We start from the raw sequence: 23,420 nt of genomic DNA, 5'->3' as shown, positions 1-23,420 counted from the left end.
GAGATTATGCTTTCTTAAGGATTTCGTCTATAAAGGTTGATCGGCCAAGGGTCACTAACCCCTTAGCTTTATCAAACTTGGTAGAGGTTTGGGATTCTTTTCTGGCTTTTTCTACTTAGTCATGCACACAAATCAACTGCTAGGTTCTACCCAAACAAAGTAGCAACAAATCTGCAAGAAAGTGGGCAAGGGAGCAGGGCTATTACATACTCCACACACAGGTTCTTACCTTCCGTTTTTAAAACCCAGTTCTTTCCTAACAGGTTCTTACACTACTCTGGAAAAAAACAAATGGCTACACTCTTCCCCGACAATGGTGCCAAAATGTCGAGCCATAAAAAGGGTATTTTTCACCTCTAATTACCTCACATTAATTTGTCAATCCAGGAACGATTTGTTATCTCAAAGAGTGTACTCAATTTGAGGTTTTCATTTGTCAGAGTAATGCTAGTAGTATAGCTCAAGAAAATACAACAGTAAACGAATGCTTGAAACAAGATCTACTTAAAAAGATACTTTAAAAACTAAATCATGCACTTGGAAAACTAAGAAATTTATCAGTCAAGGGTCCAGTAACAATAACTCATCCCTTTAGAAGTTGATGTAACTAAAGGTAATCAAGGAACAGATCATCAATCTGGGGCCTAGACAACAAATGCCAATTCCCACTATAGTTTCATATTGTTCTGCACACCAAAGCAACAATAATGTAGATAATAGGAAATGGAACAATAATTAAGAAATGGAACAACAACTAGAAAATGTAACAACAACTAAGTCTGATAAACAACAACACCTTAATCTACATGAACGAGTGCAACAATCATATCCTACAGAAATCAAATGGCAATCTTTACTTAAAGGATAAATCAGAAAGCAAATAGAAATGGAACGACAACCAATTACTAATGAAATATAGAATAGTGCTTAGAGCCAATTGTGAATATAGAGTCCCGAAATAAATAACACACACAACACAAAGAGAAATTAAGAGAAATAGTAATCTGCATCTGATACCACAAATATTGATCTCAGTTAGAAAGGATAACGATCACAATTCATAATGGAATAGCAATGTCAATTGAACAGCAACCATATGAAGTGTAAACCATAGACGAATATAGTAATACCAACTTAAGAATATTACAACTTGGTTACTCTGCAATTGAACAACAATAACATTCTGTAAAGAACAGTAATGTTACATTAATGACTTAAAGGAACAACAATACGTTATAAGGTTAGAATGAACAATATGACTTTCCTGTTGTAGAGAACGATATTGTAAATATAACGGAGTTGTAATAAAAAATAACAAAACACACCAGATTACTGATTAAAGCTGATAATGAAAACCACACATGAACTAAAGATAATGATACAGGAGCAAGTGTTCCACTAGGGCCGGGCCCTTAGCCTCCAAGGACACACGGCTTGAAATTATTCCAGGATCAAAGATGGAACAACAACCAGATTTATATTAAAGCATTAAAACAAAGTTACAGTGGATCACTTCTCAACGAGAGTAATTAAGAGAAACAGTAATCTATGTCTGATACCACAAATATTGATCTCAGTTATAAAGGATAACGATCACAATTCATAATGGAATAACAATGTCAATTGAACAACAATCGTATGAAGTGTAAACCATAGACGAATACAGTAATACCAACTTAAGAATATTACAGCTTGGTTACTCTGGAATTGAATAGCAATAGCATTCTGTAAAGAACAGTAATGTTACATTAATGACTTAAAGGAACAACAATACGTTATAAGGTCAAAATGAACAATACGAATTTCCTGTTGTAGAGAATGATATTGTAAATATAACGGAGCTATAATAAAAAATAACAAAACACACCAGATTACCGATCAAAGCTAATTATGAAAACCACACATGAACTAAAGATAATGATACAGGAGCAAGTGTTCCACCAGGGCTGGGCCCTTAGCCTCCAGGGACACACTGCTTGAAATTATTCCAGGATCAAAGATGGAACAACAACCAGATTTATATTAAAGCATTAAAACAGAGTTACAGTGGATCACTTCTCAATGAGAGTCGATGATCAAAGTTTCAAATACACATCAAAGTTACATAAAAATTAACAGTTTTCTCCCCCCGGGATAGCAGCGTTGCCCCTACTCATAATAACTTAAGTGGAGATATCAAGGATGCGAAAATAGTTAAAGCAATGATCCCTCAAGATCAAAGGATCCTGAGGGATCCGCCAAGCTATTAATCCTCAGTTATCCAGTCGTTTTCTCGCACCGATTCGATATCTCCTTTTCCTTTCCTTGGTTGAGATGTTTTAATTTAGATCGTCTTGTTTGCATATGGTTCCCCGCCAAAGGGACAGCGGTTAGCTTGGCCCTATCTTTTTCTTTGGAGCGACAATCTTTAGTTTTTCCCTTTTCCTGCATAAGAAATGACAATTATTAGCATTTTCATGTTGCATATAAATCTTATAGATTTGTCATGATTTCCCATTATCTACCTATTTCATGATGCAAAGATGTTACGAGTTCTAAAGAAAAGATGACAAAATAGTCAATAAAAACATACCTTCTTTAGTACTCCACATCTGCGTCTCTAGGAATGCACATCTTTCATCACTAAAAAGGACACTGGTTCCCTTGTGGTCCTAAACAATCCTTTCCTTGCTCAGTAGTAGCAGCACCTTATTGCAAACCAACCCCAACCCCCGCAAGGGGGCAATGACAGTTCGCATCATCCTCTAGTTGGTGAGGGACCATCTACCATTTACACCTTTGAAATGGTAGATCTTCAAACCAGAGCCAAAAAATATGGAGCTCTAGTGGCTAATGTTGAGGAAGCCTTCTTGAGTCAAAACCCATCACCGCCTAACAATCTTCATATCAAAAGGTCGGTTGTTGATCTTTTGATTTCCCCCCTCAAAGGGGCACTTCGTCACACAACACATAATACATTAACACGTGCTGCCTAGAACTATAGTATTGTATAAGATTTGGTGCAAGAACCATCAGATATGTCGGCACTCGAAGTATTACAAACCTGTCCAACACAAAGGAAATATCTACTTTCAACAATTGGTGGGGTTGACCCTCAGGATTCCATGCTTGCAATTTTCAACATCGACAAATGTAAAACTCCCCTTTCACACTAGCTTGCATTTCAGGTGCAAATATTTCTGAGAGGGTGAGGAATACATAGAACTGTCATTAATGATGGTTCCTCAACCTGCGTCATGTCAGCTTCATGTTGGCTCCCTTTGGGTTCTCCAGCCCTTACCCTGCCATCAAATTCCCTTAAAGCTTCCGATGGACACACTTTCATCCCAAAAGGTTACCTAGCCAGCTACCCATCACTTTGGGTGGGAAAATGGTAACAGTGGATAATGAAGTCATAGATAGAAAGCTCGACTATAATCTATTGTTAGGTCGCAGTTGGTCTTACGCCATGACCGCCATTGTGTCTACTATCTTTCATATCATCCTATTCCCATTGGATGGAAGGATAGTCATAGTCGACATACTACCCTTTTTCACCCCGGATTACTCCCTGTTACTTAGCAGCTCCGTACCCTTAGTGGGTGGTGTACCTGACTCTTACGTAAGTATTAGTATCAGTCTATTGAAGGGATCTTCCTTGATTGGTTATTTTCCTCTCCAGCCACTCGTGGCTTTGCAGATGGTCGCTACGGTTTCATCCTTTCCTCATGAACCGACCAATCCTTGATCCTCCCGGCCCCTTCAGACATTGACACTTACAGAGAACAAATGTTGTTGTCACCAGCTAAACTAGCCTACCAAGCCATTCAATCTGCATCCAAATCTCGGGTCACTTTGGTCATGACCAATGATACCACCTCTCCTCCCATAAATGCTCCTTACGATCTCCTCAATCAATTCTTACCTTTGGACGAATCTATTCGAGAGATCATGTGTTTTGAAGAGTGACTTTGGGAGGACTCTCATCATCATGGCTCGATATGAGCTGTAGACATGATGCCCATTCAAATCATGTCTTATAACGCACCTGAAATCATTCCCTCACCTTTTATGACTATCCAAACTTTGGATTTGGAAGAGAACATGGGAAATCTTTCAAAGACATTGCTTATCGATATTTCAGTCAAGACAAGCATTATGGACAATATTCAGATTGGAGCCAATTACAATCCTAAGGAAATTGTAAGCTTCACCTACCCTTTTAAGGATTTCCATGATGTTTTTCCTTGGCCTTATGATGAAATGCATGGCATAGACCCTTCTATTGTCAAGCATGAGATCAAGAAGTATCGAACATTCTTTTTATTCTATTTTTCTTGCTCGTTAATCCAAAAAACCCTCGAGTCTCCTTCTTCAGGCTCGTTAAACTACCATGAAGAATATCGAGCATTCTTTTTATGGTATTTTTCTTGCTCGTTAATCTGAAAAACCTCGAGTCTCCTTCTTTGGGCTCATTAAACTACTACAAAGAAGATATGAGCATGCTCTTTTTTGGGAATTTTTCTTGCTCTTGAACTAAAAAATCCCCGAGTCACTTCTTCAGGCTCGTTAAAACTTCATGAAGAGGATCTGAGCAACTCCTTTTCTCTCTTTTTCTAGGTCACTAAAATGAAAAATATAGACTGGGCATTCCTTTTAGGGACCTTTTTTCTCACTCATAAAATCAAAAAAACCCCAAGTTCCTTCTTCAGGCTCATTAAAAACTTATGAAGAAGCTCCGACAATTCCTCTTATGAACTTTTCTTGCTCTTTAAATCGAAAAAACCCCAAGTTTTTGTTATTGGTCTCGTTAAAAACCTACGATGACAATATGAGCTCTTTCTTTTTTGGGACTCTTTCTTGCTCTTAAATTGAAAAATCCCTGAGTTTTTCCCTTCTTCAGGCTCGTTAAATATACTAAGAAGGAATGATTAGTTCTTTTACCTATTTTTTCTCACTCATTAAACTGAAAAAGATACCTCAAGTTTTCTTCATTTGACTCGCTAAAATTCGATGAAGGTATATTGATTTTTCACGAGGAATATTGAGTTTACTCCGTCTCCTCATACTCATAAAAAATGAGGCAAACATCTATTGAGCATTGGTTTCTCTTTATCTGGACTCAATAGATTAACTTATGGAAAAGGAAGCTTTTTGGGTATACTATTAAACCTTTATCTCTCTCGGTTAACAACTATGACAAAGGGACCACCCTGGAGTCGTTCTTTACAATCTTTTCAGACTCTTGAAATATGAAAATACCACTGAGTTGTCCCATCTAGACTCATTAAATTAAACATATGAGGAATGGAGTCTCTCTTTACGATCTTTTCGGACTCTTGAAACATGAAAATACGAATGAGTTTGCTTGTTTGGACTCATCAAACTAATAAGATAGGGCATAGAGTCACTCTTTTATGATCTTTTCAGACTCTTAAAACATGAAAAGACTAATGAGTTTACCCATCTGGACTCACTAAACTAATCAAATGGGGAAAGTGGAAAATATAATTGATTTGTGTTCAGTATTTTGAAAAGAGTTTTTTGGCAGCAGTCGCTCCCTTGAACATGGCACTCCCTCAGATAAACCTTCCTCGTGATGGCCTCTCAATATGAACCTTACCATCCTTTGATTTTAGACTATATACCCCGATGTTCTTGCATATCTCTATCCTAACACTCTTTGGTGTTCATGGGTCTAGTGCTACATGGTTAAAACCATTGTGTCGTGCCTTCTATTGTTCAAAGGAAGACCTTTATCTTTTGTTTCCTCCATCAAACCATCAAGCATATCCTATCATCATGCCCTCTGTTGCTTTGACCCAATGCTCAAAAGATTCCTCAAAAACTGTTAGATCTCGGAGACTGATTGTCCAAAGACGAGTAATCTAGTTCAAGGGGGCTCAACAGATCCTCCAGAATGAGTGGGGGAAGACCTAACAACTGCCTAGATTAATGATGAGGCCTGGATGTAGCCACAGTGGCCGATAAATTTTATCAATAAATTTTATAGTGATATTTATTAAAGTCTGGGTGATAATAACCTAGCATTTAAAAATTAAAAAATACACTAAGGAATTCAATCAACAAGTAGAGGAAAATGACATGTCTGATAACCACCGATCACTAGAGATGAAACCCATTATAACAATAGATAACAGAAATGTTTGGCCAAATGTACAGTTACGATTACTCTTGAGCTTCTCCCGAACCTCAGATTTAGGGGCCAAGTACTCTCATGATGACGAGAATCCTCCCAAAAACTAAAGGCATAGTAGGTTCATCTGTGTTAGGTACTAGGGCAGCCCACCCCAATAACCTTGTGTTTGTCCCTAAAAGTATGGCCACTAAGGATACCTCAAATCATAGACACCACCGGGGGGGACATCATCGCAGATAGTATATTATGTGGGCAGGATACATGAGTCCCCGACTCAGCTCCAATATCCTCGAAGGGATCCCCGGTACACAGAATACCCAAAGGAGATGTAAGTGAAGGAGTTCTACCTTCATTTACAGTCCAATGTTGTCTCGTATTTAGCTCCGCTTTTACTGGAGTTGTCCTAGATAGTGATCTTGGGCAGTTAACTCACACTGCCTATCCCAAGATCTTATCCTAAACTAATGTTTGTTTACTCTAAAAAGAGTTGATGATTGATTTTATTAGGTAGATCTTAAATGTACTTCATTAGAGTCTTTGGTAAGGGTGTTGACGTATGAAGTTATATGGGACATTGACTCAGATCATGCAAAAACAATGCTTGTGAATTTTCACTTTCGATGAATAAGCTACTTCTACAAAGGGAGAGTCATTTATACATCAATATATATACCATGAATCTTGTTCAATAAAACACTAGCATAACTAACAAAACTAACAATGCTCACTAACAACTTTTGAAACCAAATAATGCAGATCTAACCAACTAAGCAAAAAACAGTAACTTTTTTTTTTATTTTTTCTTTTATGAAAACAAAACTTTAACAAGTAAAGCTATTTTCTTAAAACAAAATTGTTCAGAACACATATCAGTCAAACAAGCACAATTGCATATCCCCAATCAGTCTACAAGTATATTTCCCAACCCATGAGGTCACAGAGCAGTCTGTTTATCAAGAAATGCATGGCTAACGTTCTATACTAGAGGCTACATGGTGTTACTTGCAGCATTAGCACATTGTTTGTGAGGCCACAGTGCTTTATAAAGCACTGTTTACACTAGCAGGCAATGTTAGTGAGGAAAAATTCTCAAAAATAAGTTGTGGGGATCTGATCTAGGGCTGAGCACTGAGAGAAGGGTGTTGTATAGTTATGAGTGGTCAGAAAGGGAATGAAGAAGTACAGGAAGGCTTGGAAGAAAGTGAGATCTAGGAAATTTCTGGGAAAAATCAGGAACTAAGTGTAGTCCCTAGCAAAGTCACCAATTCTACTATAGGGATTAATGCACGAGTGTTTGATGATGTAGAAACTCTCCAAGATCTTCCCGAGATCCTTGGTGGACTATAAGATTAGCTGCATCTGTCACAAAGATGCATACATATATATGTTTAACAAATGAGAATCAAAGTAGGAAGAAGGAATTGTTACCTCAAGTCTTAGTGTGGTGTTGCTGGAGAGCGCAATGTAGCTAGGTGGAAGACCCCTGAGCCAACTCCAGATCAAAACCTGCACATAGACAAGACAAGTGTAATATCACAACATATAACTTTGACAAATAATGCATTAACATATAAATATATCTAGTTTCATATATCTAAGCCACTCATAATAACGACATTGCATGAACATATAAAAAAAGTTATACTACCAACATCGCAAAGTGGACAACACAAATGTAGCTCTATATTTATGTTGAAAAGAGTGATTACAACCATCGGTTGTATCAACCTTCCCTTACCCCTCCAGCTCCTCTCTCTCTCTCCCTTCTTAGCCTCTTCTAATGCCTTAGTCAGAGACTATGCTTGATAGTCAAATAGGCAATCCTTTCAAATGGTTTGACTACTTCCACAATGGCCCTAGCCTTGTATATCTAGAATGTGAGAATAGGGTTGCCAAGTCCTTCATGAGTTCCATTAGGAAAAAGCAATGATGTTTCCATGCCTTTGTTCTCTTTCCCATTTACAGATTCCATTAGGAATTAGTAATTCCTCCAAACATTTCAAGTTCTAATGTTTCCTTGCTTTTGTGAGCTGACATAGGAGAGAATCTCGGGATATTGCTCAATCAACTTGTTCCCTTGACCCATAGAAACTCATTTAGGTTCACTAACTCTCTTCCTGAGGTAACAGACATAGTTACCCTATGAACTAATGCACCCTTATCCTTGCTAGGAAGCTTTATAAAGCATGTTTATAGTGCCTAGACATCATTAGCTTGACAATTGGGCTTGTGAACTTGGTCAGCTCTTTAGTCATCATGTCTTTCTCCTCTGAGATGGTGAGGATGTCATTTTCCTTATATAACAGCATGGAGAAGGGAAACTTGAAGAGGCCAATCTAGAGATTGGAAAGAGGAAATTCATTCGAAAGATGGTGGGTGGAAACAAAGGAGAAGCTCTTGAGCCCAAACCTAATGAGCAATTTCAGCATATGTTCTTTAATATGCAACAAATGATTGCAAAACTTTATAAAGAAAAGAAGACTAGAGATGCAGATTTGTCTTCAAAATTAAAGAAGGAGAAAAAGGGTAAGGATAAAGTTGATGGTGACGAATCTCCTCCTTCTCCACATCCATCTTCTAAAGGCATGAAAAAGGACAAGAAGTAAACTAGTGGTAATGAACCTCCTTCCCCTCCATATTCATCATCATCTTCTTCTGATGATTCAAGTTGAGATTTTGAATCAAAGAAGAAACATAAGAAATCTCCTTTCCTAAAGCTTGATGTTAAATTTTAACTACCCATTTATGATGGTGAAATGAATCCTGAAAAGTTAGATAAATGGATTAAACAACTTGAATTTTATTATAGAATTAAGAATATTGTTGATGATTCTATGAAAAATCAGTTAGCTACACTTAGAATGGGGGGAATAGCTTTGATTTGGTGGGAAAGTAAAACATGGTGAGTTTTGAAACATAAAGGCAAAATTATCTCTTCATGGTCTAAGTTTATTAAATCTCTTAGAAAGTAGTTTTATCCTTTAGGATATATGCAATAGATTGTAATAGATTGGCAGCATTTGAGGTAGGGTAAATGACATAATGTGTAAGAGTTTACACAAGAATTAAGGAAAAATGCATTAGCATTTGATGTTTCATTAAACACACAGGAAAATTTGGTAAATTATATTGTAAGTTTGCATTCTTATTTGCAACATACATTTCTTATGTTTAATCGAATTGACTTTGATGAAGCATGTGTGCAAGCTATTCATATTGAATTAGGTGGCCGATATTTTCAGTGGAAACCATTCAAGCAGTCAGAAAAAGAAGGATCCAAAGAAGGCAAAGGAAAGGGTAAGTTGAAAGAAAAGAAATCAACAATAGCAAAGAAAAAAGGGGAAATACCTACATGTACTTATTATCAAAGGGTCAGACATGATAAGTCCAAATGTTGGAAGCTTCATCCAGAACTTAAGCCAAATAATTTCCTTAAAGAGAAGGGTGAAATGAAAGCGAATGTTATAGTCCAACAAGATTTGGGATCTGACTCTAGTGACGAACAGAAGATTACCACAATGAGTATAACATGTATAATTTTTTAAGCTAGTTCTAGTTCTACTTACTCTACATCATCTTCAAAAACTAGTAATGTGACTAATGAAAAGAAGAGGGTCGAACTTTTTCACATAAGGTTTCTTTCCAAGCACACTAAGATAGACACATTATTTGACATGGGGTCATAAGAAAACTTAACATTTGAGGAACTGGTAAGGAAATTGGAATTGGAAACTAAAAATCATCCAAAACCATACCCTTTAGGATGGTTGAAAGAAAACACTTAGATGTATGTCACAAAACAATTTCGTTTAAGGTTTACATTACAGCTAATTTTGTTGATGAAGTTGAGCTAGATGTGATTCCTCTGGATATATGTGGACTTGTGTTGGGTAGTTTGTATCTTTATGATAGACATCTTATTTTTCATAGAAGGGAGAACAAGTATCATATTTTTAAAGAAGGAATTGAGTACATTGTCAGGGCACATAGAAGTAAGAAAAACTTGGATTTAATTAATTCTAGTAATTTGAAACGGTTAATAAATTCAGGTAAAAGGTATTTTTTCATGATTGTTAAAAAGTAACAACCTAAAGACAAGTATGATGGTTTTCAAGGGTGTGATTCTCAATTTAAGGACAAATTGGTTGAAATAGTATATTATTTTAAAGAATTGTTTAAAGAACTGAAAAGCCTCCTTCCAAAATGAAAAATAAAACAGGAGAATCAAGTACTATCTGTTGCACCTCTTCTGAATATTTCCATGAATAATCTATCAATCATTAAACTGGATTTAAGAAATGGTTATCATCATATGTGTATTGCAGAAAATGGTGTTTGGAAAACTACATGTGAGACTAGACAGGGGCTCGATGAATGGTTGATTATGCCATTTGATTTATTTGATGCTTGAGTAGCTTTAATGAGAATGATGAATGATTTGTTTCATTGTTTTCATGATAAACTTTTCATAGTCGATCTGGATGATTGGTTAATTTCAGTTTAATTTGGGAAGTTATAAGTTTTGTGGGTGTAGATCAGTGTTGGAGGAAGTTTGTTTTTCATTTCTCTTTTATTGCATCACCACTTCATGCTTTAAAAACTTTTAAAGCCTCATCTAAGTGGGGAGGAAAACAACAAAAATCATGTGAAACTTTAAAGAAGAAAATTGTAACAGCTCCACCAGACCTTCAACAACCATTTGAAATAAAAACTGATGCTAGTAGGTATGAAATGAATGCAGTTTTATTTTAGAAAGAGAAGCCTATTTGTTTTCATTTCAAAAAAATTTCTAAAGGAGTTCCAAACTATCCAACTGATGATAAGAAATTATGTGCATTAATGGAAAGTGTTAAAAAATGGAAACAATATTCAATGGGAAAATAAACAATGGTTCAAATAGATCATCAACCACTTCAATACCTTCAAACTAAAACTAAGTTGTGGCAGTCTCAACATTATGGATGGATGGGTTTTTGCAGTAGGTCAACTTAGTAGTAAGGTTTTAAGGAAGGTACAGAAAGCAAAGTAGTTGATATGTTGTCAAAATTTTCTTTGAATATTTCACTTATTCTACAAAATAGTTCTTTAATACATGAAAGTTATATTGAACAGTGTATTGCAGATATTGTTTTCAAAGATATTTGTGAATCGCTAACTCATGATGCATAGGTGGAAGAAGTAAATTAACATGTTCTTCACATGTTATTTAACCATGTTGGCAAGTTGTGCATAATACATGTGATTAGGGCAACAATTTCTTCTTACGTTTCAGGGCATGTTGGTACAAGAAAGATAGTGGAACAACTACCAAGGTTTTCTCTATTTGTCACGAATGATTGAAACAATTCACAAGTTCAAAATGCTCCATGAAAAACATCAGAAGGGTCATCACTTTCAGGTTGGTCATCAAGTATGGGTTTACATCAATAGGGTAAGGATGTAAGGTGTAGGTAAAAGGAAGGTCCACACTTCCATGCATGGAGATGTCAAGTATCATTGGATGAGACTCAAAGGCATGAATCTAGGCAAAGTAAGGTGGATGGAGATCAGAAGGGTGAGGGAGTTGTACACTCACCTCATGTCTGCTTAAAACCAACATTTTGGTGCTCCAAAACCTTCCAGTGGAGAGGAATGATCTAGGAGGATTCTCCAGTTGCTCCAAATCCAAAGGTTTTAGATGTTATACGAAATAATTTCAAGCAGTAGAGCCCTTTTTTTCTGAATTTGGTAATACTTTCAATTTCTCAATTGGTCTTCAGAAGAAGGAGAAATCGTCCATCAAAGTTTAGGTGCCGAAGGGCCTTGCTTTCCATGTGGCATTTCTGCAGTTCGACATGTGGCATCAAGTCAAATCTCATCTTTGGTGCATATATAAAGGTGATGGTGAGATTTTTGAGATTTGGTTCATATTTCTTTTGTAGGTGCAAATGTCCAAGTGTGATTTTCAAGTACATTGACATTGGTTTTTCAAACTATATATTAAAATATAAACCTAAGGGTTGGTGGAAAAATATGTATTAGACCTATGGTTCTTTCCATGGCGATCTCATATATGGTTATAAACTATGGTTGAGAACCTAGCACAAATGAAATATGTCAAATTTGATTTATGTGATGCTCGAGTAGCTTTAATGAGAATTATGAATGATGTGTTTCGTTGTTTTCTTGATAAGTTTGTCATAGTCGATCTGGATGATGTGCTTAATTTCAGTTTAATTTGGGAAGTTATAAGTTTTGTGGGTGCAGATCAATATTGGAGGAAGTTTTTTTTTCATTTCTCTTTTATTGCATCACCACTTCATGATTTAAAAAGTTTTAAAGCCTCATCTAAGTGGGGAGGAAAACAACAAAAATCATGTGAAACTTTAAAGCAGAAAATTGTAAGAGCTCCACCAGACCTTCAACGACCATTTGAAATAAAAACTGATGCTAGTAGGTATGAAATGAATGCAGTTTTATTTCAGAAAGAGAAGCCTATTTGTTTTCATTTCGAAAATTTTCTAAAGGAGTTTCAAACTATCCAAATTCTGATAATAAATTATGTGCATTAATGGAAAGTGTTAAAAAATGGAAACAATATTCAATGGGAAAAGAAACAATGGTTCAAATAGATCATCAGCCACTTCAATACCTTCAAACTAAAACTAAGTTGTGGCAGTCTCAACATTATGGATGGATGGGTTTTTTGCAGTAGGTCCACTTAGTAGTCAGGTTTTAAGGAAGGTACAAAAAGAAAAGTAGTTGATATGTTGTCAAAATTTTCTTTGAATATCTCAATTATTCTACAAACAGTTCTTTAATACATGAAAGTTATATTGAACAATCTACTACAGATATTGTTTTCAAAGATATTTTTGAATCGCTAACTCATGATGCATAGGTGGAAGAAGTAAATTAACATGTTCATAACATGTTATTTAACCATGTTGGCAGGTTGTGCATACTACATGTGATTAGGGCAACAATTTCTTCTTACGTTTCAGGGCATGTTGGTACAAGAAAGAAAGTGGAACAACTACAAGGTTTTTCTCTATTTGTCACAAATGATTGAAACAATTCACAAGTTCAAAATGCTCCATGAAAAACATTAGAAGGGTCATCACTTTCAGGTTGGTGATCAAGTATGGGTTTACATCAACGGGGTAAGGATGTAAGGTGAAGGTAAAAGCAAGGTCTGCACTTCCATGCATGGAGATGTCAAGTATCATTGAATGAGACTCAAAGGCATGAATCTAGGCAAGGTAAGGTGGATGGAGATCATAAGGGTAAGGGAGTTGTACACTCACCTCATGTCTTCTTAAAACCAAACTTTTGGTGCTCCAAAAGCTTCTAGTGGAGAGGAATGATCCAGAAGGATTCTCTAGTTGCTCCAAATGCAAAGGTTTTAGATGTTATAGGAAATAATTTCAAGCAGTAGAGCCCTTTTTCTGAATTTGGTAGTACTTTCGATTTCTCAATTGGTCTTCGGAAGAAGGAGAAATCGTCCATCAAAGTTTAGGTGCCAAAGGGGCCTTACTGGCCATGTGGCATTTCTGCAGTTCGACATGTGGCATCAAGTCAAATCTCATCTTCGGTGCATATAAACAGGTGATGGTGAGATTTCTGATATTTGGTTCATGTTTCTTTTGTAGGTGCAAATGTCCAGGTGTGGTTTTCAAGTACATTGACATTGGTTTTTCAAACTATATATTAAAATCTAAACCCAAGGGTTGGTGGAAAAATATGTATTAGACCTATGCTTCTTTCCATGGTGGGCTCATATATGGTTATAAACTATGGTTGAGAACCTAGCGCAAATGAAGTATGTTAAATTTGATTTATGTGATGCTCAAGTAGCTTTAATGAGAATGATGAATGATGTGTTTTGTTGTTTTCTTGATAAGTTTTTCATAGTCGATTTGGATGATATGCTTAATTTCAGCTTAATTTGGGAAGTTATAAGTTTTGTGGGTGCAGATTAGTATTGGAGGAAGTTTGTTTTTCATTTCTCTTTTATTGCATCACCACTTAATGCTTTAAAAAGTTTTAAAGCCTCATCTAAGTGGGGAGGAAAACAAAGAAAATCATGTTAAACTTTAAAGCAGAAAATTGTGACAACTCCACCAGACCTTCAACAACCCTTTGAAATAAAATCTGACGCTAGTAGGTATGAAATGAATGCAGTTTTATTTTAGAAAGAGAAGCCTATTTGTTTTCATTTCGAAAAATTTTCTAAAGGAGTTTCAAACCATCCAATTGATGATAAGAAATTATGTGCATTAATGGAAAGTGTTAAAAAATGGAAACAATATTCAATGGGAAAAGAAACAATGGTTCAAATAGATCATCAACCACTTCAATACCTTCAAAATAAAACTAAGTTGTGGCAGTCTCAACATTATAGATGGATGGGTTTTTTGCAGTAGGTCCACTTAGTAGTCAGGTTTTAAGGAAGTTACAAAAAGCAAAGTAGTTGATATGTTGTCAGAATTTTCTTTGAATATTTCACTTATTCTACAAAATAGTTCTTTAATACATGAAAGTTATATTAAACAATCTACTACAGATATTGTTTTCAAAGATATTTGTGAATTGCTAACTCATGATGCATAGGTGGAAGAAGTAAATTACCATGTTCATAACATGTTATTTAACCATGCTCGCAAGTTGTGCATACTGCATGTGATTAGGGCAACAATTTCTTGTTACGTTTCAGGGCATGTTGGTAAAAGAAATATAGTGGAACAACTACAAAGGTTTTCTCTATTTGTCACAAATGATTGAAACAATTCACAAGTTCAAAACGCTCCATGAAAAATATTAGAAGGGTCATCACTTTCAAGTTGGTGATCAAGTATGGGTTTACATTAGAGGGGTAAGGATGTAAGGTGAAGGTAAAAGGAAGATTCACACTTCCATGCATGGAGATGTCAAGTATCATTGAGTGAGACTCAAAGGCATGAATGTAGGCAAAGTAAGGTGGATGGAGATCGGAAGGGTGAGGGAGTTGTACACTCACCTCATGTCTTCTTAAAACCAAACTTTTGGTGCTCCAAAAGCTTCTAGTGGAGAGGAATGATCTAGGAGGATTCTCCAGTTGCTCCAAATCCAAAGGTTTTAAATGTTATAGAAATAATTTCAAGAAATAGAGCCCGTTGTTCTGAATTTGGTAGTACTTTCGATTTCTCAATTGATCTTCAGATGAAGGAGAAATGATCCATCAAAGTTTAGGTGTCGAAGGGGCCTTGCTGGCCATGTGGCACTGCTGCAGTTCGACATGTGGCATCAAGTCAAATATCATCTTCGATGCATATATACAGGTGATGGTGAGATTTCTGAGATTTGGTTCATATTTCTTTTGTAGGTGCAAATGTCCAGGTGGGGTTTTCAAGTACATTGACACTGGTTTTGCAACCTATATATTAAAATCTAAGCCTAAGGGTTGGTGGAAAAATATGTATTAGACCTATGGTTCTTTCCATGGTGGTCTCATATATGGTTATAAACTATGGTTCAGAACCTAACGCAAATGAAATATGTCAAATTTGATTTATGTGATGCTCGAGTAGCTTTAATGAGAATGATGAATGATGTGTTTCATTGTTTTCTTGATAAGTTTGTCATAGTCGATCTGGATGATATGCTTAATTTCAGTTTAATTTGGGAAGTTATAAGTTTTGTGGGTGCAGATCAGTATTGGAGGAAGTTTTTTTTTCATTTCTCTCTTATTGCATCACCACTTCATGCTTTAAAAAGTTTTAAAGCCTCATCTAAGTGGGGAGGAAAACAACAAAAATCATGTGAAACTTTAAAGCAGAAAATTGTAACAGCTCCACCAGACCTTCAACAACCATTTGAAATAAAAATTGATGCTAGTAGGTATGAAATGAATGCAGTTTTATTTCAGAAAGAGAAGCCTATTTGTTTTCATTTCGAAAAAATTTCTAAAGGAGTTTCAAACTATCCAACTGATGATAAGAAATTATGTGCATTAATGGAAAGTGTTAAAATGGAAACAATATTCAATGGGAAAAGAAACAATGGTTCAAATAGATCATCAACCACTTCAATACCTTCAAAATAAAACTAGGTTGTGGCAGTCTCAACATTATGGATGGATGGGTTTTTTGCAGTAGGTCCACTTAGTAGTCAGGTTTTAAGGAAGGTAAAAAAAGCAAAGTAGTTTATATGTTGTCAAAATTTTCTTTGAATATTTCAGTTATTCTACAAAATAGTTCTTTAATACGTGAAAGTTATATTGAACAATGTACTGCATATATTGTTTTCAAAGATATTTGTGAATCGCTAACTCATGATGCATAGGTGGAAGAAGTAAATTAACATGTTAATAACATGTTATTTAACAATGTTGGAAAGTTGTGCATACTACATGTGATTAGGGCAACAATTTCTTCTTACGTTTCAGGGCATGTTGGTACAAGAAAGACAGTGGAACAACTACAAAGGTTTTCTCTATTTGTCACAAATGATTGAAACAATTCACAAGTTCAAAATGCTCCATGAAAAAAATCAGAAGAGTCATCACTTTCAGGTTGGTGATCAAGTATGGGTTTACATCAACGGGGTAAGGATGTAAGGTGAAGGTAAAAGGAAGGTCTGGACTTCCATTCATGGAGATGTCAAGTATCATTGAATGAGACTCAAAGCCATGAATCTAGGCAATGTAAGGTGGATGGAGATCAGAAGGGTGGGGGAGTTGTACACTCACCTCCTGTCTGCTTAAAACCAAACTTTTGGTGCTCCAAAAGCTTCCAATGGAGAGGAATGATACAGGAGGATTCTCTAGTTGCTCCAAATCCAAAGGTTTTAGATGTTATAGGAAATAATTTCAAGCAGTAGAGCCTTTTGTTCTGAATTTTGTAGTACTTTCGATTTCTAAATTGGTCTTCGGAAGAAGGAGAAATCGTCCATCAATGTTTAGGTGCCGAAGGGACCTTGCTGGCCATGTGGCATTTCTGTAGTTCGACATGTGGCATCAAGTCAAATCTCATCTTCGGTGCATATATACAAGTGATGGTGAGATTTTTGTGATTTGGTTCATATTTCTTTTGTAGGTGCAAATGCCTAGGTGTGGTTTTCATGTACATTATCATTGGTTTTGCAAACTATATATTAAAATCTAAACCTAAGGGTTGGTGGAAAAATATGTATTAGACCTATGGTTCTTTCCATGGTGGTCTCATATATGGTTATAAACTATGGTTGAGAACCTAGCGCAAATGAAATATGTCAAATTTGATTTATGTGATGCTCGAGTAGCCTTAATGAGAATGATGAATGATGTGTTTCGTTGTTTTCTTGATAAGTTTGTCACAGTCGATCTGGATGATATGCTTAATTTCAGTTTAATTTGGGAAGTCATAAGTTTTGTGGGTGCAGTTCAGTATTGGAGGAAGTTTGTTTTTCATTTCTCTTTTATTGCATCATCACCTCATGCTTTAAAAAGTTTTGAAGCCTCATCTAAGTGGGGAGGAAAACAACAAAAATCATGTGAAACTTTAAAGCAGAAAATTGTAACAGCTCCACCAGACCTTCAACAACCATTTGAAATAAAAACTGATGCTAGTAGGTATGAAATGAATGCAGTTTTATTTCAGAAAGAGAAGCCTATTTGTTTTCATTTCGAAAAATTTTCTAAAGGAGTTTCAAACTATCCAACTGATGATAAGAAATTATGTGCATTAATGGAAAGTGTTAAAAATGGAAACAATATTCAATGGGAAAAGAAGCAATGGTTCAAATAGATCATCATCCACTTCAATACCTTCAAACTAAAACTAAGTTGTGGCAGTCTCAACATTATGGATGGATGGGTTTTTTGCAGTAGGTCCACTTAGTAGTCAGGTTTTAAGGAAGGTACAAAAAGCAAAGTAGTTGATGTTGTCAAAATTTTCTTTGAATATTTTAGTTATTCTACAAAATAGTTCTTTAATACATGAAAGTTATATTGAACAATCTACCGTAGATATTATTTTCAAAGATATTTTTGAATCGATAATTCATGATGCATAGGTGGAAGAAGTAAATTAACATGTTCATAACATGTTATTTAACCATGTTGTCAAGTTGTGCATACTACATGTGATTAGGGCAACAATTTCTTCTTACATTTCAGGGCATGTTGGTACAAGAAAGACAGTGGAACAACTGCAAAGGTTTTCTCTATTTGTCACAAATGATTGAAACAATTCACAAGTTCAAAATGCTCCATGAAAAACATCAGAAGGGTCATCACTTTCAGGTTGGTGATCAAGTATGGGTTTACATCAACAGGGTAAGGATGTAAGGTGAAGGTAAAAGGAAGGTCTGCACTTCCATGCATGGAGATGTCAAGTATCATTGAATGAGACTCAAAGGCATGAACCTAGGCAAAGTAAGGTGGATGGAGATTAGAAGGGTGAGGGAGTTGTACACTCACCTCATGTCTGCTTAAAACCAAACTTTTGGTGCTCCAAAAGCTTCCAGTGGAGAGGAATGATACAGGAGGATTCTCCAGTTGCTCCAAATCCAAAGGTTTTAGATGTTATAGGAAATAATTTCAAGCAGTAGAGCACTTTGTTCTGAATTTGGTAGTACTTTCGATTTCTCAATTGGTCTTCGTAAGAAGGAGAAATCATCCATCAATGTTTAGGTGCCGAAGGGACCTTGCTGGCCATGTGGCATTTCTGTAGTTCGACATGTGGCATCAAGTCAAATCTCATCTTCGGTGCATATATACAAGTGATTGTGAGATTTTTGTGATTTGGTTCATATTTCTTTTGTAGGTGTGGTTTTCAAGTACATTATCATTGGTTTTTCAAACTATATATTAAAATATAAACCTAAGGGTTGGTGGAAAACTATGTATTAGACCTATGGTTCTTTCCATGGTGGTCTCATATATGGTTATAAACTATGGTTGAGAACCTAGCGCAAATGAAATATGTCAAATTTGATTTATGTGATGCTCGAGTAGCCTTAATGAGAATGATGAATGATGTGTTTCGTTGTTTTCTTGATAAGTTTGTCATAGTCGATCTGGATGATATGCTTAATTTCAGTTTAATTTGGGAAGTCATAAGTTTTGTGGGTGCAGTTCAGTATTGGAGGAAGTTTGTTTTTCATTTCTCTTTTATCGCATCATCACCTCATGCTTTAAATTTTTTTAAAGCCTCATCTAAGTGGGGAGGAAAACAACAAAAATCATGTGAAACTTTAAAGCAGAAAATTGTAACAGCTCCACCATACCTTCAACAACCATTTGAAATAAAAATTGATGCTAGTAGGTATGAAATGAATGCAGTTTTATTTCAGAAAGAGAAGCCTATTTGTTTTCATTTCGAAAAATTTTCTAAAGGAGTTTCAAACTATCCAACTGATGATAAGAAATTATGAGTATTAATGGAAAGTGTTAAAAAATTGAAACAATATTCAATGGGAAAAGAAACAATGGTTCAAATAGATCATCATCCACTTCAATACCTTCAAACTAAAACTAAGTTGTGGCAGTCTCAACATTATGGATGGATGGGTTTTTGGCAGTAGGTCCACTTAGTAGTCAGGTTTTAAGGAAGGTACAAAAAGCAAAGTAGTTGATGTTGTCAAAATTTTCTTTGAATATTTGAGTTATTCTACAAAATAGTTCTTTAATACATGAAAGTTATATTGAACAATCTACGACAGATATTGTTTTGAAAGATATTTTTGAATCTCTAATTCATGATGCATAGGTGGAAGAAGTAAATTAAAATTTTCATAACATGTTATTTAACCATGTTGTCAAGTTGTGCATAGTACATGTGATTAGGGCAACAATTTATTCTTCCATTTTAGGGCATGTTGGTACAAGAAAGACAATGGAACAACTGCAAAGGTTTTCTCTATTTGTCACAAATGATTGAAACAATTCACAAGTTCAAAATGCTCCATGAAAAACATCAGAAGGTTCATCACTTTCAGGTTGGTGATCAAGTATGGGTTTACATCAACGGGGTAAGGATGTAAGGTGAAGGTAAAAGGAAGGTCTGCACTTCCATGCATGGAGATGTCAAGTATCATTGAATGAGACTCAAAGGCATGAACCTAGGCAAAGTAAGGTGGATGGAGATCAGAAGGGTGAGGGAGTTGTACACTCACCTCATGTCTGCTTAAAACCAAACTTTTGGTGCTCCAAAAGCTTCCAGTGGAGAGGAATGATCTAGGAGGATTCTCCAGTTGCTCCAAATCCAAAGGTTTTAGATCTTATAGGAAATAATATCAAGCAGTAGAGCCCTTTGTTCTGAATTTGGTAGTACTTTCAATTTCTCAATTGGTCTTCGGAAGAAGGAGAAATCGTCCATCAAACTTTAGGTGCCGAAGGGGCCTTGCTGGCCATGTGGCATTTCTGTAGTTCGACATGTGGCATCAAGTCAAATCTCATCTTCAGTGCATATATACAGGTGATGGTGAGATTCCTGATATTTGGTTCATATTTCTTTTGTAGGTGCAAATGTCCAGGTGTGGTTTTCAAGTACATTGACATTGGTTTTGTAAACTATATATTAAAATCTAAACCTAAGGGTTGGTGGAAATATATGTATTAGACCTATGGCTCTTTCCATGGTGGTCCCATATATGGTTATAAACTATGGTTGAGAACCTAACGCAAATGAAATATGTCAAATTTGATTTATGTGATGCTCGAGTAGCTTTAATGAGAATGATGAATGATGTGTTTCATTGTTTTCTTGATAAGTTTGTCATAGTTGATTTGGATGATATGCTTAATTTAAGTTTAATTTGGGAAGTTATAAGTTTTGTGGGTGCAGATCAGTATTGGAGGAAGTTTGTTTTTCATTTCTCTTTTATTGCATCACCACTTCATGCTTTAAAAAGTTTTAAGGCCTCATCTAAGTGGGGAGGAGAACAACAAAAATCATGTGAAACTTTAAAGCAGAAAATTGTAACAACTCCACCAGACCTTCAACAACCATTTGAAATAAAAACTGATGCTAGTAGGTATAAAATGAATGCAGTTTTATTTTAGAAAGAGAAGCCTATTTGTTTTCGTTTCGAAAAATTTTCTAAAGGAGTTTCAAACCATCCTGTAGAAATTTTTAATAATATGACACATATTCATAGAGATTATCCTGGTTATACACTTATAAGCGGAACATGCATAATACATAACCTCCTCTAGATTGATCATCAATTTACAGAAGCAGAAACATTCACAGGCATACATAGAAGCATCAATCACACATATCAACACAGTATTTTCCCGGGGAAAGCATCTCGCTAAAAACCCAAACAATCTGTATATTATAGTGATTGAATCATGTAACAATACATAGTACAATACTCCTCACAAGTATCCAAAACTATCTCCACCTTTTACACACAATACAACTCAGATATGATCTCCAAATCTCCTCCGATGCTTTTCCTGCCTCCACTGCACAATACCTGCTGAGAATGAATGAGAATGGCTGATCCAAACTCCTATTTACCTTGTGAAAATCACCCACACTGTAAATCATGTGAGAACAAGCTATATTTCACTTGGTATTGGCCCACACTACGCAGATATCATTGGCATAACTCAATCCCATGCATTGCACAATCTCATGCAAAACTGATAGCAATCTCAACCTCTAACACCTGTCTCCACTGAACTGTACATGCACTGAGTTAACTGATGTATTCTTCAGTTGCATTATGAGTTAATAATTAGTGAATTAATTAATAACTAATTCACACAACTCATCACTTATTCTATTGATCAGTTAGACTAAATACAACTAGTTCAACTAAGTCAAACTGAACACAACTCCATTAACTGCTCATCCAACTCCATAGAACTCAACCACATGAGTTCTAACTGATGTACTACATGAAATAGCTCAACTGAATCATAAATAAAACATATTTCATTCTGATAGCTGCATGTGCCACATCTGTAGCTCAGCTTGAAGTGCTCCAAGAGGATAAGATAAAGTTTATAGTCTAAATATTATTATGAGACAATAATATTTGAATTTTCTATTATTTACTAGCAGTCTAAAAATAGACTTTTATCACTCCTGTTGTGATCACTCCTGCTGTGGTCACTCCTGCTGTGATCACTCCTCACAGTGATCACTCCTGCTGTGATCCAAAAATAGACTTTGCACCATAATTTGCTTGTGGGCCCACTTAGTGAAGGTGACTCCTTTCCACTAAGCTCCATCATCTTGTTGCATTCTCAACAAGCATTTCTTGTTGCACACTTTTCAACACTCCCTCTCAACAAGAAAGGCTTCCTCTCAAACCCGATCCTGTAACTCTGGAATGTTCCCCATGCAACACATTTGGCAGGTCCACTTTCTCTGTCATCAAAGTCTCTGACTGCTATTGCCTCTGTCGACTGAAAAACTCTGCATCTATATGCTCTTTAGTATCTGACTACTCTAGCCTCTGTCACTTTGATCTCTGATTGCATCCATGCTGCTGCTGGTTCTATCTCCCAGAATTGCATCCGCATTGCACCTCCCAACTGACCTCCCTGTTGGGCTAGAAACATCCTCTGATGCTGAAGCTCTACCTACTACTGACAATTGCTCCCTCTCTGACATCTGCAATACTGCAACATCTCCATGCATCTCGCACCATTGCACACCTCTCTATGCCACCTAGCACTATGCAAAAAACTTGTGCCTCTCGCATTGCTGCAGCTTGCTAGCTATGCGTTATCCTGGGATTCCCTGCACTGTCGCTCTCTCTGTCGCTCCATCCGCATCTGTCTCTACCTAATCAGTCAGTTCCTGGTACTACACATCGGGGCTCCCGTAGTAAGGTCTCATCCAAGAGGTTGGGTACCTCAAGGATCCTACCCCTCCACCTTGGGACGATCACTCTGTTAGGACTCAGAATTGACCATTTTTGACTTTATATTTTTGCTATAATATTACCCTTTTTCAGTTCATAAGTTGAAAGCTTTGATTACATAATGACCTAATTACCCCAAGGTATGAAGTAACTCTCCGCATGACTATGTGTTTAATTATTCATTACATATTCATGTTATCTTTATATTTATCTTTGGAAAAGCTAACTAAGTTGCTAAGTAACCATTGAACTGTCTAAAGTCTGCAGAAATTATAATTCATAGTTGCTGTAACATCAGAAACAACAACTACGCAGTTGCTGCAACACCAGAAGCAGTAACTACGCAGTTGCTACAGCCAGCAACAACAACCATCTAAAGCAGGGAAATGTTATTTTGCAATCAGAAGATCGCCAGAATTCCACGCTGACGTAGCATCATTAGCAACTGTCCAAAAAA

Source organism: Pinus tabuliformis, chromosome Q (assembly GCF_031772625.1).
Source record: "Pinus tabuliformis cultivar Carrire ecotype Pingquan chromosome Q, CPIR1, whole genome shotgun sequence".
Taxonomy (NCBI): domain Eukaryota; kingdom Viridiplantae; phylum Streptophyta; class Pinopsida; order Pinales; family Pinaceae; genus Pinus; species Pinus tabuliformis.
This window is presented reverse-complemented; position numbering follows the sequence as displayed.